Genomic DNA, 17,286 nt, shown 5'->3' on the forward strand with positions numbered 1-17,286 from the left:
TTTTGGAGCTTGACAGACACAGTCACTATGAATTTGCGTTCCACAAAAAATGTGAATAGTTCCTTTAACTATTAAAATTGTGCTTTTAGAAATGCCAAAACACTTAGGTTCTACCTCTTTCTTAAAAACCAAATCCTTTACAATCTGTCTAATTTTAAGCTCATACCTTGGACAGTCTGAAGAGATGAATATGTTTAGTTCCTTCAGTCATGTTTCTCATATATTACAAAAATATCCTAGGCCAGCTTTGGTGCATTTAAACCTCATGTGAATAGCACTGATTCCTCAGTCAGAACCCCTGCTCTTGACAACTTTCTCAATGCCTTGAAGAGAAACCAAGAGCCACCCCTGTCTCCAAGCTCCTGTACCACATCAATGGCTTCACGTGTTTCACATATCCATTTTATTGCAAATTATTGAGTTTTTTATTTTTTTATTGCTATTCATAAAAAAAAGCATATTTCCCTTTATCTGCAATTTACGGTGAAGCTTTGGTTCAATTTCCGATACTCGAGTTTTATTTCCTGACATTAGTGCTCTATTTTGTGGAATGAAGGAATTTTTTTCACCCGCTATTCACTTGACTGCAAGGACCTTTCAGCTGACGTCGGGGGCGGAGGGACACGCACACAAAGACCAACAGCTGCAGCCACTCGGCACTCCTGGTACCCCTGTCAGATTCAGGGTCTCGGAGCATCAGTAGCCCAGCTCGGTGAAGTGCAGGTTTTCAGGCATCGTAGTCATTCACAGTGGAACAATGCTCCCTATTAGTGCCTCTCCGTCACAGTTTTATTACAACCGTGGTGATGTAGGATGTCTATTGATTAGGCACAAGCCCTGGAAATTGTGTTGTTTGTGGTGAATGTGGTTGTTGTGTCTTGTGATGCGTTTTCAGCATGCATTTGCATATAAATGAAAATAATCACAGTGCACTAATGTATGCAAGTAGACATGATATATATACATATATAAAAGCAAGGTAACACATACAAACAAACATGCATACAGTCAAGTTTTGTCACACACACACAGCAAGACAACACATTGTCATTGAAGGTGTAAATGCATGTGAGAATCAATGTGCCATGTAATCCCATTTCCAGACTTAACAATGTTTCCTTTTGTTTGGGAACACACTTTAGTTGGTTCACGTTTCAAAGGCAAAAAAAAAAAAAAAAAAAAAAAAAAAAGTTTTTTTCTTTTATTTTATTGGACATGACATTGACCAGACTCAAACACTGGTCTCCCACATGAGCACTACAGCTCAATGTGTTGGGACACATATTCCAACTACGAGGCCATGGCTCTAACCCACATTTCATATATTTATATTGTAACAGTACATTATATTTTTATATTTAAAAATATACATTTATTTAATAAACCCAAAATCCTAAAAATACTATAGATAAGCAAATGTCCATATATTTTAAAGGTTATGTGGAATTTTTTTTTTTTTTTTTTTTTTTTAAGTCACATCCCATCTTAAAGGAATATTCTGGGTTAAGTTAAGCTCAGTTGACATAATTTGTGGCATAATGTTGATAACCACAAAATTAAATTTCAACTTGGCCTTTGTTTTCTTTAAAACAAGCAAACAGGGTTACAGTGAGGCACTTACAAAAGAAGTAAATGGGGCCAATCTGCAAACAGTATAAATTCGTAAAAATATATAAGCCATAATGCCATAATATGTATAAGCCATTAAGTATATAAGCCATCAAGCCATAATGTGTGTGTTCACATGACTTTAGTGTGATTAAATCACTAACTAACATGTCTTGTATAAAGATATATCCAATTTTACAACTTTGTTGCCATGACGACATAACGCTGTAAACCCTAAAACGACCATAAAAACACAGATTTAACAACTTTGCAGCTCAAATAATACACACGTTTCAACAGAAGAATTAATGTTAGGACTTTTATAAAAATATAAACTTTACATTTCTGCTTTTAAACCATCCAAACCGTACCGTTCATGTGTTTGAAAACAGTCTGAATGTCATCAAAATTTGATTTAATAGATTTGAGTGTTGATTAACTACTAACCGGTTAAGAATTACCAATATGTTTGCTACTGGCAAATGGAAGTATAAAGTGTCATCAGTATATTTTTAGTTTATTAGATGCTCATAAAAGTGATCCATCAGGACTGATGTTGTTTGGTGCTGCCTGTAAGGTTAACTTAAAAACATATCTTGAAAAAGATTTATCAGAGAAGGTGCATCTTGTTTCTGAATTCTGTAGTAATTCTTTAACTGTCTTTAAAAAAAAAAAAAAAAACTGACCTATGAATGTGCTCCTAAAAGTTTTCACTTAGGGGCACCAGTGTTCCTAAACAAAAATCTTACCGTAGAGAAGAGATAAATTACTGTTTCACCTTTTGGATTTTTGGGGTCACAAGATGAAAAGATGTCAAGTTTATTGTAAAATCAAGGAATTGTTGTCAAGAATAGAATATGATGGGATGCTTTGAACACCTCTAATCAGATGGCTCTGAGATTGATCAGAAAAACACACTGGTCTTGGTCAAATTATCAACACAGGTAAATGTCACCTCACCTGATGATTGAACTGGATACAGATTTGATTCTGACTTTCTATATGATTAATTTTAAGTCCATGATCTACTCTATCCTGTCCTGTAGGCAAGTTGAAACAGGCATTTTCATGTCTCTATTCCTATAGGGTTGTTGTGTCTCTCTCACCATCTCTTTCTTTGCCCCTCTGCCCCTTAGCCAGCAGCTCCCATAGCACCAGGGAAAACATTGCTTTAGCTTAACTGATGAAAGCAATGCCCCCATCTCATAGCATTAACTTGTTTATCTTTTGCAGAAGCCAAAATAAAAACCTAAAATAAAAAAAAAAAAAAAAAAAAAAAAACTTTCAAGCTCCATTGCTCATTCTGTGCGAGAGAGATAGATGGAGATACATGCAAAAACAAAAGGCAGCCACTGAAATTTGCATGGTGCTCAATTATACATTAGCGAACATCACTTGGCAATCTGTTCATATCAGTTTAATTGGATTTTAATACTGCCTCTGATCTTGTTTTCTAATTAACAGCAGCGGCTGGCAATAAAGCAGAACCATGCACCCAGCAACACCTTTGATCCTGGCCATATGGAGTTCCTTAGAGCTCAATAGAAAAAAAAAATATCAGTCACCTAAATATGGGTCCATGACAAGCCCAGTGAAAAAGGGGGTGGGGCAGATCAGGGCAGGAGTGAGTGCCCAGGAGTGAAGCGGCATGTCAGGCTGAGCCCGTGATAAGTGTGACCCCCAGATGGCTGGATATCACTCCCGCTAACGCTTCCATTGATTAATTTCTCCCCTTATTGGTTGTGATTACTGATAAATAAAACATGATCTCTGAATCGGATGCAAATCAGCTCCTGAGCTTTAGGGAAATGTTGATTGCTTTTTCAAATCTGTTTATTTCCACCCTTGTTGCCCTTACATTTGTATTTGACATGGGACTTTGAGAGTGTTTTTTCATCTTTTGGTTTTATGCTGTAAGAGTGGGGATTTAAACTCTTCAAGAGGAAGAGTTTGCTGTTTTGAATATCCGTTCGAGGAAATCAAACATTTTGGCCACAGGAGGAATGTTTCCTGCATTGTAAACAGCCAACTAATGCTCGATGTTTGATAATGCTCAACAACATTTGCGATGTTTAACTAGACTCACAGAGTTTTTCTGATCATCTCTGTTGTTACGTAATTAATGAAATTAAAAGATTCACATTTTAGCAATATGTTTGTGCCTTTATTTATTATTTGGTTATTTATTTATATACGTTCGTCAACACTTTGACCACTCAAAGAAAACCTCTAAATAATTCATAGGCCATATCATTTAAGAACATTTTAAATCTGTGAATCTGATTTCCCACGAAAATAGAATTTTCACTGCCACAGAGACTTATTCTGTCTTCATTGAGCCACACAACAAATCTGACGATTCCGCAGTCTAATGATACAATTCTTCATATTAATGTCTTATCAGAATTAATTTACCATACTGCATCCTCCCCTTTTTCCAAAACATTGTGAAAGGCCTTGTCGAGATATTCTGTCTTCCCCTCGTTCCCCGTATTTGAGGCAGCGCCACCTAACGATCTTCAAGTGCTGCCAATATTCCCTGATGAAGAAAGACAAGGCGAATCGGTTAGGCCCCACCTCACCATTTAGATTCCTAATTGTTATTAATGCTCTTGATCAAAACACACTGATCCAGCCATGTGTGTGTGTGTGATGGAAGAAAAGGATGCCAATGCTGGAGACTCGTTTTTGCACTACCCCTCCACCCTCCTCTCTGAAGCAGACAATTGAGGGGGAAAATGACAGAAGAAAAGGAGGTGGAGAGCAAAATCTGCTGTGCGTCAGACGGTCCGCGGAGGAATTAGAGAGCATGGCTGATTTACCGTCCCTGGGAAGCGGGGGTGTTAATTTGGAAATCTAGGACTGGTATGTGGAGAATGCTAATTTGTAATTAGGAAGATTAACTAAATCTATGGAATAGAGAAGATTATTGGCTTATATAATAAAATCAACAATGCTGCCCTGGTTAAATAATCATCCTCTAAAATTGCACATTCCAAATGTGCTGGGCAGGTTGCACTGTGTGCCAGCATGGGAGCTTTGATCCGTACTATCCAAAAATACCATTGTATGATAAACGTGGATAAAACCTCCATCAGACCAGGCTTGCTAATATAACTTAGAAGATAGTTCACGATTGGAATGTTATTGTGATTATGGGTGTCAAAATTCGCTCCTTAGTGTACGGTTTAAAATTACACCATCGTTCAAAAGTTTGGGGTCACTTGACTGAAACGTTTCTCATGATCTTAAAAAACTTTTGATCTGAAGGCGTATGCTTAAATGTTTGAAATTAGTTTTGTATACAAAAACATAATTGTGCCAACATATTAATTGATTTAATTACAAAACAAAAATTTTATATTTAAAACAGTTTTTGAAATGGATGACTTGGACCGAATAATAAAGAAAAGCAGCCAATAAGTGCACAGCATAGATGGGAACTCCCAATGTGATACCTCAAGAAGTTGGTTGAGAAAATGCCAAGAGTGCATTTCTGCAAACTCTAAGCAAAGGGTGGCTACTTTAAAGATGCTAAAATTCCCATAATTCCATTTCTGTTATTCCATAGTTTTGATGACTTCACTATTATTCTAAAATGTGAAGAAAATATAATAATAAAGAATGAGTAGGTGACCCCAAACTTTTGAGCGGCAGTGTACATGGAGATGTGCGGTGTCCAGTAGCTTAGGAAGACAAATTAACCCTCTTATTTTGCAATGCAGTGCTTTCAACTGGTGGGTCGTGACCCAAAAATGGGTCGCAGGCCTGTTCTGATATGCTGAATTCAAGTAATAAAATACAAATTACTATGTACTGTAATCTTGCATTTTTAAGATAACAATAAATAGGCTAACCAAATAAAAGGGAGGAGAAAATGCATTGCACATCTTCAGTTGTTTATGTCAAAGGTAGTGCATCTAATCAAACTTGCGTTACATGCCTTCACATTTGAAAACTATGAACAAAGCTACTGTATGCCAAAAAAAAAAAAAAAATAAAATAAAAAAAATATATATATATATATATATATATATATATATATATATATATATATATATATATATATATATGTGTGTGTATTTATACAGTATATACACCGATCAGCCACAACATTAAAACCACCTGCCTAATATTGTTTAGGTCCCCCTCGTGCCGCCAAAATAGTGCCAACACGCTTCTCAGAATAGCATTCTGAGATGATATTCTACTCACCACAATTGTATAGAATTACTGCATGCCAAAACCAAAATATACAAATTACAAAATTTGCTAATTACATTAGAAACCACAATTGTCAGTCAATTTTGCATAGTGTTGGTCCTCTGCAGTTTGTGGTAATATTACTAAATTTCAGTGTTCGATTTTAAGGAAGTTTTGTTTGCTTTTTTACAGTAAAACTATATGGTACTGTGCTAGCAGGGTCTCTACTTGTTGTTCAATATAAAATCTGGGTCCTAAAGCAAATCCAGTGGATAACTACTGGTGTAATGTAGGAATATTGAAAATGATCGTAAATTGCATTTTCAAATATATAGCAATTTGCATTAACAAAAGAGTTATAAAGGATAAATCAGAGGACATATTAATTATTTACTGTCAAAGATATCGCCTGCTTTTTGTTTCATCAAGTTTTAAACAAAACATTGAACTCTGTTTAATCCTTGCTAAGGAATTCTTTGGCTAACTTTTGACTGAAGGGAAAGTTTTCATTTGATGAAATGTTGTTTACATACTCTCAATTGCTTCTCTCCAGTGTTCTGTTTTCATCATTTTGTTGTTACAGACATTGTTTAAAATCATTCTCCCTCAAATAACCTTTATTCAAAGGCATCTGGCAAATCCTACTGTAGGACAACATGATACGTACAGTGAGATCATGATCTGTACAAAAAACTGTGTGACATTAGGCACCTCATTTTTAAGTCAATGCATAAATCTGCATTCAAATTTCAAATTCCTCCTCAAATTATTGTACACTCAGGTATTGGCAACATTAGATGCAAGATGGAGCATTTTACAGGAGATGAAAAACAGAAAAGAACCTTTCTTTTAAAACAATCACCCAGCGAGGGGGAAAATTATCTCTAAATGTGAAATGTCACAGCAGTACATGTGCACAGTATGAAATACAGATATTACTAACAATGCATGTATGTCCAAGATGTATGAGATAATATAATATTTTCAATACATAAAGCTATGATCTTGTCTGTCATATGCTTTTGCAGTTATTAATTTGAGATTTATTAATAATTAAACTTAACTACAAAATACCAATTGGAACTTTAAAAACCATATGCATGCAACAGAATTGTCTTAACTTGCAACATGTCATGGCAGTAAAAAGCACAACAAATAGAGTCTGAATACATGAAATGAAAGCCAGCTTAATTACAAATACTGCTGCATCTATTAAAAAGGCTAACCTATTAAAATATAATGCTTGTTCTTCGTATTCATTTGTTTTTAATCAGATGATGTTTTTGTGGCTTAATTGCACAATATTTCACAGAATATAGGTCTTTTGAAGAATATTATGTGGAAGTATTCAAATCTCATTAATAGTATTCTATGAAGTCAGAAACTTAGTCATAAAAAAACATGTGATATTGAATAATGAATAAAGTAAATGCATGTTCCAGACAAGAATTTAGGCTGATATATTTAAGAGCATTTGGTTAAGTGAATAAGGGCATATTTATGTAAACCACATACATATCAACATTAGGGCTGGGTTTGATACTTCCTGATTCAATTCTAATTCAGAAGCTCTTGATTTGTTTAGATTCTGATTTTGATTCAATTTGATTCAATATTGATTCCTATGGGTATAATTAAGTTAAAAAGTAAATTTTGCTTTCATATGAAAGAAATTGTCTTCTAGCTAATGCTGTTAATTATACAGGGGACCTTCTAACTAGGTACATTACGAAAATATAAATTTTACTCATTATATTTTATTCATTTTTCATCATTTTGGTCACATTTTAGCTTTTTAAAAATTAACAAATCCAAAAGTACATGTTTATTGTTTAACTGCATAATTTGTACTTTTACAAATATTTGTAAATATTTGTAAATATTTACATTGATTTGTTGAACATGTGCTAAAAACCGGTACTGTCGCTTTAAGAAAACTGGCTGTTTTGTAAAGAGCATCTGTAGACTCCAATGGCATTACATCATCTCTGCTATTCATGATTAGAATTGAAATGTTAATTTTTTTGGTTGTTTTTGATCAACAACTGACTGTAAAGAATAGAAAGGAGACATTATTAAATGGCAAATGGATTGTGTGGATCTCGTCTTTGGACACACAGAACGAGTTAAACTAAACTTTTACTCTCAACATGCAGTGAAAGGATCTCGCTGCTGAAATTCCCCAATATATTTCACAATCATTGGTGAAATCTTAACATTTACCTGTTGGTGGCTAATCATAGACATTTTTAGTCACACAGTCTGAAACTTGGTTGCAAATTTGAGTGATTTCCTCTCATTGTAGTAGAGGGTTACACATAGAGTAAAAGATCGATCTTGGGTTTTAAGAATCGATATGGATCAGAAAATTTATAATTTTACCCAGTACTAATCAGCATTCAGATTACTGACAAATTAATTGGTGCTGTTTGTTAACCTTGAATATTAAACCTCTGCATGTAACTCGTCCCGCACCATTTGTGCTGTGGACATGAACGATACCTCAAAATGTTCAGCTCATACTTTTCTATGTGATCACACTCACCTTTTTCCGCCTTACAGACGAGCCTGCCAAACCTGTTTTTTCTTTCTTTCTGTGGAACAGAAAAGATGTTAGTTAGAATGATAGCCTCAGTCACTGTTCACTTTTATTGCATCTTTTTTTCTCCATAGAACAAAAGTGAATGGTGACTTAGACTTCATTTTGCCTCGCATCTTGTGTATTCAAGATGAGGGTGAATAAATTATGCCAAATTAAAATTTTTGGGTTAACTGTCCCTTTAATGCATTACAGGGGCACTGTGGTCCAGTTTTCAGTCTTGATCGACTAGCCATTGGATCAGAGGGTCATTGCTGATTGGTGTTGTGATTTGAGCTCACAACCCACGAACACATGACAGGTCACACAGTGGGCAGGCGGTGATGGTTTAGGAGCAGGCTCGGGGTCCCTCACCCTGTTCCTGCTCACCCCCAACTCAGCGCAGTATGCTGTCTGACAGCTCAGTCAGCTGACACCCGATGTGTTTCTCATTAAGCTCTCATCCCCTAATCCTCCAGGCCCATTTGAAAAGCCATCCACACCTCTTCCGTCCAAGACACAGCAATCCTGTTTGTTAGAAGATGCAGCTGCCTCCCTTTCTCCTTCACTCGCTCTCTCCCTCTCTCTCTCTTTTCATAAATGAATATGCCACTCTTGACACTAAAGACTTAACATCAAATGTGCTCGGGATTCTACTTCCATAGTTTAACTGCCCATTCTCGAAGCTTTGTTTTCAAAGGTAAGGAAGTGGAATTCACAGGCATAAAGTTATCTTTGTTCTTGTGCCCTCTGGCCCTCCGAGCCCATGCGGACCCTACCCGGGAAGAAGCTCAGATCAAAAAAATCACCCCAAAAAAGCACTATTACCTAGCCCCCGATGATGCCCCCTGGCACTCACAATGAAATCATTCGGGCTGGAACTTTCCCTGTAACGTCAATCAAAATGATTTCCTCTGGCATGGTCACCTTCTTAAAGACACACTGCTGTTAGTCTAAGGGGTGCTGTCCACTTAATTCAAAGCTCTTTATTCGAATCAGGCTAAAGAGAAAGAGTTGATGGAGAGGGCCGTATTCCTCTGGAATGCAGTTGTCTCCAAAAATAATGTAGCTTGGAATAAAAAAAATAGTACAATTTTCCAGAGAGGGACTGTGCAGTTTAAATTACACACTGGACATATTCTAGTCCATGAAAACATTAGAGGATCGGTCTAATACCAGGAAAGACAGCTCTGTGCTCTTGGTGGCCTGCTCTGTTCCTGGAATGCCACTTAATAAGATGGTTGAGGTAGGATATATTGACCAGAAGGGTGAGTGCTTGCATCAAAAGATGTTCTCCATACACAACTAATGAGATACCCAAATCTTGATCACAAGGTGCATCATTTAGCAAAGAAAAAAAAGAAAAAAAAACTTGGGAAAGGATGAATGACAGATCAAATGCATAAATGAATGAATGCTAGATCCATGATATATATTTTTTTCTTTTTTTCATCATTTTAATGAGCCACATTGACCATCAGAAAAAAGTGCAATATTAAGCAGAAAAAAAATCAGTCTGACAATCCTGCTTTAAAGCTTAAAAAACCTCAACAATCCCCTTTGGGCACGTACTGGAAGGCCAGCACTATTGTTCTGTTATCTTTGGTTCTTGTGGTATACTGTAAATCATGGCTTGCCATTCTCCGGTTTTCATTTTCTACTTCAGCTGCATCTTAGGAATGAGAAAAAGGGTTTTCCTAATGCTTTGTGTTTTAGAAGGCTCTGTATTGTTGCCTGATGTAGACAATGTTGGGTTGTCATGTTGTGATATGGTTAAAAAATTTTCTTTGTGTACTGGCACCATTAAAAGTGTGCTTGTGTCTGATTGTGCATGTGCGTTTGAGTGCCATGAGTATGTGCATATGTTTGTGTGTGCATATGCATGTTGTTTGTGTGCATGTGCATTAAGATGAAATGCATAATGTCCTCAAAATGCCATGGCACTGCACTGGCAGATACACTTTTCCTCATCACCTTGATTTGGTGTGCATAAATTTTGTAAATATAAGGCAGCTTGATATAGCAAACATCAATGAGGACCCCTTATTTTAATATGTCAATGGACCTTACCAAAAGTAAAACGAGTGGCTGTAATTGACAGGAACATGTCTAGATTGTGCACAGACACCCAGGGGAGACTTGCGACGATGACTAGAATATTGTTTGACATGCCAATGAAAATGTCAAACCGCAATGAAGAATATAGCACAGATGCTGCGGTATACCCAGAGAAGATAGGCATCAAATAAGTTGTGGACTTAATGTGGTATACACAAATAAGAAACAGTCCTTTGCATTTCTTTTTCTATTAAAAATTCAAAAGTGATTCATCACTGACATAAAACACAATGAATCTTTGACAGTATTGAGACTACTTTTATTTAACGCATGCTTAAATTCCACAAACACATGGCCAATGACAACAACGAGGCATTTGTGGCCTGATTTAGACACGTCTTAGTAGAAACCAAAATGGTTACCTTCATTTATCATAGTGTAACCAGTTTTGCACAACCTGCTTCGCACGGGATTCGAACCGGCATCTCTGGCATGGGAGATGGCTGCGCTAACAAGGAGGCTAAAGCCTCTAGAGTCAGTCATTAGTGTGCCCCTTGAGGCCAATGGAGTGAGGTTTACACATACCGCACAACTATCACTTACCAGCTGGCTCCCGTTACACTCACCCCCCTAAACCTCACTCCCATCTGGGTCATGGCACCACTGTAACCAGTCCTGCTTGACCCGCTCTGAACAGGATTCGAACCAGTGTCTCCGGCATTGGAGGTGGAGAGTCAGTCGCTAGTGCGCCTCTTGAGGCCAGAGGAGTGAGGTTTACACATACCACACAGCTATCATGAACCAGCTGGCTCCCATTACAATAGCAGCATTAGACTTAGACATCAAATTGAATCTATGCCTTTGTAAAGTGTTTTGCATTCAAAAACTCTGCTGCTCTTTCCAGGGGATGAATGTAACGTTTTTATCATAAACTAATTTCAAATGTTGCCTGTGTCCGTCAGTGTGCTTAGTGTATTCATATAAAGGAAGTAAAGTTAACGAGATGCTCTGAAATGAAGAATTTAAAACACACTCAAATTTCTTGAAGAAAGAAACAATAGATAAAAAAAAGAAAGAAAGGGTGGATGGATGGATGGATTTTAAATAAATAAACTATTCAACCTGTTAATAAAATAAACTCCATAACCTTCTGTTAAGTTGTGGAAAAGTTAAGTTACTGACATAGTTTTATAGTTACTGTAAACACATGTGCCAGCTTTGCACCAATCAGAATGTAAAACAACATAAAAGGGGCTACTTCATTGCCAAGTATTCCTCACTTCAGCAGGAGACCTCAAGATTTGGCAGTGTGAATATTAGGGAAGAGCCCTCCGGTCAGAATTTGAGGCAAGAACATCCGATAGGGGGATCGTGGCCCTCCCTTGATGATTAGTATGCAGATCTCAGAGGACTATGGGAATGTTGGTCCCCAGTCTGGCAAATTACTTTTACATAAATGCAATCCAACAATCCTTCACCGCTTAGAGGGTGTTAATTGGAATTCACTTTATTGTGCATTGTCTTCATTTCTGATCCAAGTACCAAAAGATCCAAAACTAAATCCTGGCATGAGCGTGGTCTGGGAGAGGTCAAAATCTCTCTCTCATGTATCCTCATAGGGCATGAAATAGAAAAGTTCAAACAAAGAGCTACCGTTTACTTGGAAATAGTAATGTCCTGCGAAAGCATTTACATTTTCTAAACCAAGGGTGTCCTCAAAAGGCAATTATTTATTTATCTCAAACAGATTTTTGTGAAAAAATAAAAATATGCCTTTAACCATAAATACAATATTAAGTTCACTTCAACCAAATCGAAAGTAAAAAAAATAAATAAAACTTAAATAAATGTTAAATAAATAAATGTTAAATAAATGTCCCTCCCACATTATAATGTAAGTTAAAATATAACGTATATGACTCCTGTACATCAATAATGGTTAATGATTATTTGAAAGTTTTGGAATATATATACACAACATATGTAAATACATTAATATGTAGTATAAGCATGTATTTATTGGCCAGTCTTAAAATGTAACACTTTCATTTTCTAAAATATTAAAAATAATAGATATTTTGTATATATTTTCCTTCTCCCTACAGAAAGAAATTCAAAAGCATTTAAGACTCCTTGTTGCATGAATTTCACATTCAACTCTAGGCCATTTTCTTAGTTCTGTGGGCATCACATTACCAGTAATAACATTTCTGGTGTAATCACGCATATATATAGTTTGTCTTCCCTCAGATGGGATGGAGTTGTTGGAGCTAATATTTTCGGAGTCAGACCAACTGCCGTTCGCAAAGGGAAAAAAAGAGACTTGGTTGAGTAACCGTAATAATTGGAAAATTATTTTGATAGCCTGAAACAATCTAATATATTACTGAATTGTATTAAAATAATATCAAATCAAATTAACTGCTATTCCATAATGATTTAGGTAACAAGGTATGCAGATATTAATCGTCCTTCCCTCCCCGGGGCCAAGATGAACGGGGAAGGGGGGAGGGGTTTGTTACTGAGTCTGATTTTGCAGCTTGTTAAAAGTCAATGGAAGGCAGTTGGGAAACTCCTTCAGGAGAGAAGCATAGCACATTTATGAAATACAAGTTTTATTTTTAGCAAGATGGTGCAGTATGAGCTTATTCCATCCTACATTCTGGAGAGTATGGATCATGGGTAGATCCATCTGAAGTATCATTGCTTTTGATAATGATGTTGTATAGAGAGGATTATTTATGACATAAATATAAATGTTATATACATATAATATGTGTGTGTGTGTGTGTGTGTGTGTTTGTGTGTAGATAGATAGATAGATTGATAGATACAAATAATGTCTTTTTATATCATAAATAATCCTCTATATATTTATACAACACTTCCATTATTCGAATCTGATTGGATGAGAGACGTTCCATTAGTACTGTTGTCCCAAAACATCAGCACTTTTGCTTCACTGTTTATATCACTCCGCTTGTGTTTGTGGCATTCTAAACTAAAGTGTAAGAGCAGCACAGATGTGTAAAAGAGCTACTGTAAGGTTTTAGCCAGCAGGTGGTGACAATAGGCCATTTTTATGTGATATGAGCCAGTTAAGTTTGATGTGCATTGAGTCAGTGCATGTCAGTTAGCGAGCGGTTTCTTTGAATTCATCAGCATTATCTCATACTCCATGATTGCTTGGACTACTACTACACTGTCTACAGCTGGGAAATAGAGTTAAACTAACAGCTTCAGCATTAAGACTTATTACTAGCGTTGGGTTCGATTCCACCTTAGTCGAGTCCAAGTCAAGTCCGAGTCTTTAAACAATCGAGTCTGAGTCCAAAAGGGGCAGAGTCAGACTCAAGACCGAGTCCATAACAGGCGAGTCCGAGTCGAGTCCAAATGAATCTGTTCAAGAATCTGAATTAAAGATTCCGTAAATAACCGTAACTCAACATCAATATTTTAAGCTTATTTTAACCTTCACAACAAAGAAAAACAATTTGTTAATACAAATGCAAAAAACAAATGATTAGTATCCTGCTGAACAATTTTCAAAGTGATTTCAGAATTGAAAGCATATGCTTTAGGTGTATGAAGACAAAACTGTCCTTCAACACACTTCTTATTGCGTTCTGTTGACCTTTCAATTATTTGTTGCTTTTCCCTTCCACTCAAACATACACCAAAGAAAGTGAAAGCTGTGTTAGTCATTACAACCAGAGTTATTATTATTTAGAATTTTTATTTAGTTTTTATTTCTACTTCAGTTTCAATGTGTCCATTCAATTTAGTTTAGTTTTATCTAAAATTATGGGTGAAATACATTTAATATAATTAATTAAATACATTCAATGTGTTTAATACATTTAATAAATGGTAATATTAAAACATTTAATAATCCCCATAAAATTAAATACAACAACATAAAATAAAAACAGAAAAGATCAGATACCATTAAAAATATATATATTTATATAATACAGTACTACACTTCACACTTTTCAGTCATCCTGCTGTGTCCAGGTGTAGCCTACTTCCCTAAAGTCAAGATCAAACTCACCTTGGGCTGATGTTTCGTTCTTTTCACATTATATTTAGTATGGATAATAGGTGAATAGAGACTTCTCTCCTCACTAGAGTTCTTCATTGTATTTTCTGACTTTTAGCCATTGAAACGCAAGTGCCAGCTTTACAGGTAACACACAGAGGTTGCACTACAAATATGTGACAGACTGAGTTGTACAATTTCCATCATGGTCTATTTCATCCGTCATATTAGTTAAATGTCCCTGATACATAGTAAATTTGATTTTGTCACAATATAGTCAACATTTTCAGTCAGAAATGCCTAAGCATGAGTCTGATAAAACATTTGTTCTATTTAATAATTTGCAGAGTTGAGGAATGTACTTTTTTAAAGTATACTTACGTTATTGATATTTCTGGATGAGAGCAGCAGAGCACGTCTGGAGAATGGCGATCACTTTCCCGCACACACATACAGCACGGGAGCGTTGGGCGAGAGAGTTAAAAAGTACTTTGAAAGAGTGCAAGCTGCTGCTCTCAGTCAGAATAATCACATGTAAGGACATATACATGTGGAAACTGATGCACAGTACTAACTGTAGAGAGCACATCAATATGAAGACAAAGCCAAATCCCGAACATTTAGAGGCAATTTTGAAATCCCGGCCAGATGCTTTTTTCAGGTCTGAAAAAGAGGACATGTCTTGGGAAAAGAGGACATATGGTCACCCTATGTTACATTATTTTTTTGTTTGTTTGTTTGTTTTTCATTGCATCATAAATGCCATGGACTCAGCCGGACTCGGAAAAAAATCCAAAGTCCAAAAGGCTCAAGTCAGAGTCAAGTCTGAGTAAAAATGCATCTGAGTCCTTGACTAGACCAAGTCCATTCAAATTGGACTCATGGGGCCTGGGTAGCTCAGCTAGTAAAGATGCTGACTACCACCCCTGGAGTCGCGAGTTTGATTCCAGGGCATGCTGAGTGACTCCAGCCAGGTCTCCTAAGCAACCAAATTGGCCCGGTTGCTAGGGAGGGTAGAGTCACATGTGGTCACTAAAATGTGGTTTGCTCTCGGTGGAGTGCGTGGTGAGTTGTGTCTCCGTGGTAATGCGCTCAACAAGCCACGTGAAAAGATGCACGGATTGACGGTCTCAGATGCGGAGGCAACTGAGATTCGTCTTCCGCTGTCTGGATTGAGGTGAGGCACTATGCCACCACAAGGGCTTAGAGCGCATTGGGAATTGGGCATTCCAATTTGGGGAGAAAAAGGGGAAAAAATAAAACAATTATTGGACGCGTGATTCGGATTCGAGTCCGAGTCTGAACTTGAGTACCACAACTCTACTCATCACAGCTGAGAGACACAACAGACGGAGTAATCAAAAACATACTCAAGGTGCTTACCTTTTTCCAAAGTTTAAGCATTGTGAGGAGATTCATATATTCAACATGGTGGAGGAGAGAACGCTTTCTATAGTGAATGACTCTTGAACTGGCTACAGGAAATACTCAGGGGGGACCCTGCTCAGAGGGCTATTTTTACACAGAGAAAATACGATGTATTTTACCAGAATTCCCAATATCTTCAGCAAACTGCATGACTAACATTACACTACTGCTTGGGACAGATGCAGGTAGTCGCACAAGCTCAATCGCTGTCTCTCTCTCTCTCTCTCTCTCTCTCTCTCTCTCTCCACACACACACACACACATCCTTGTTTCTCCAATGACTTGTTAGAAAAATCCCAAGCCGTCGTTACTAGTTCTAAAGTGGCATTTTCTAATTAGATATTGAGGCTTGTGCACATCTTTTGAACTAGCAATGGCAGATCCTGATCTGTGGCGTAAGAAAGCTCCTTGCACAAATGCATTTTTTAAAAAAAATTTTTTTTTTTTTTTTGTGACAGTCCTTAGTTTTTCCTTTTTGTTTTTCTTTCTTTTTTTTAACTAGTGATTTTTAAAATGTATCTTGTGCCATTGATGTGAAAATAATGAACTGCATTATCAAATTGTTGTGTAGGATATGGATCTATTTCACCTTCAGCAAAATCATTAAGATAATTGGGCCAGTTAATGGAATTGTACTCTCAATAAAGTATTCAGCCTATTTTTAAGATTTACACATTTCAATTTCAAATTTTCAAATACAATTGTAACAGTCTATTTTTATACATTTTATCTTCAAAGAGAAAGAAAAAGAAAAAAAATATGTATCACATTAAAATAGATTAATCTGTGATATTGCCATTGTCAGTACTTGGTATCAGATCGAAAGGGAAAATAATATGTATCACAAATTCCTAATTTGGATCTGAAATCTCAGTCAATCAATGGCCAGCTTTAGCCCTGCCCATTTCCAATAAAGCTAATAAATGATAGGCTGTTTGTAGCCCATTTATAGGGCTACACTCTGTTATAAGCATGGTGTGCCATGACTTCATCCCATGGTGCTGCTTTCTTTAGCTTTTTTAGCATTGCTGCATAGGGGGCTTCAGACTATACATCTGGACTGTTGATTTTAATCAGCGGCATGTCTGTGCTTTGAAATTGTAATCAGATGCTTTGCTTGGCTATGCCAGACACATTTAATGTATCAGCCCCATGCCAGGCCTGTTCTTAACCTTGCAAGACTCCTGTAATTTCAGCATGCCAATCAATTATTGCACATGTATGGTGCACTTCCAGCAGAAAAAAACAAGTTGCAGTGCTGCATGTGGCATTCCAAATCATAGCACGATAATCTGGTCTTGCAGGATGCACCAATACCACTTTTTCTCTCCCGTTCTGATTCCGATACCTGAACTCTCAGTATCGGCCA

General features: G+C 36.7%; 1 long non-coding RNA gene across 1 annotated transcript in view; it reads right to left on the reverse strand.

Moving 5' to 3' along the window:
• LOC127411578 (uncharacterized) overlaps window positions 1–17,286 on the reverse strand; it is a 60,373-nt gene that overhangs the window by 34,091 nt on the left and 8,996 nt on the right. The window contains exons 2-3 of the long non-coding RNA XR_007892307.1: window positions 8,357–8,405; window positions 4,024–4,147 (exon numbers count right to left, since the gene is read on the reverse strand). This is a non-coding gene — a long non-coding RNA (uncharacterized LOC127411578). The remainder of the gene's footprint in view (window positions 1–4,023; window positions 4,148–8,356; window positions 8,406–17,286) is intronic.

The sequence above is a fragment of the Myxocyprinus asiaticus genome, chromosome 20 (assembly GCF_019703515.2).
Source record: "Myxocyprinus asiaticus isolate MX2 ecotype Aquarium Trade chromosome 20, UBuf_Myxa_2, whole genome shotgun sequence".
In the NCBI taxonomy this organism is placed as follows: Eukaryota; Metazoa; Chordata; class Actinopteri; order Cypriniformes; family Catostomidae; genus Myxocyprinus; species Myxocyprinus asiaticus.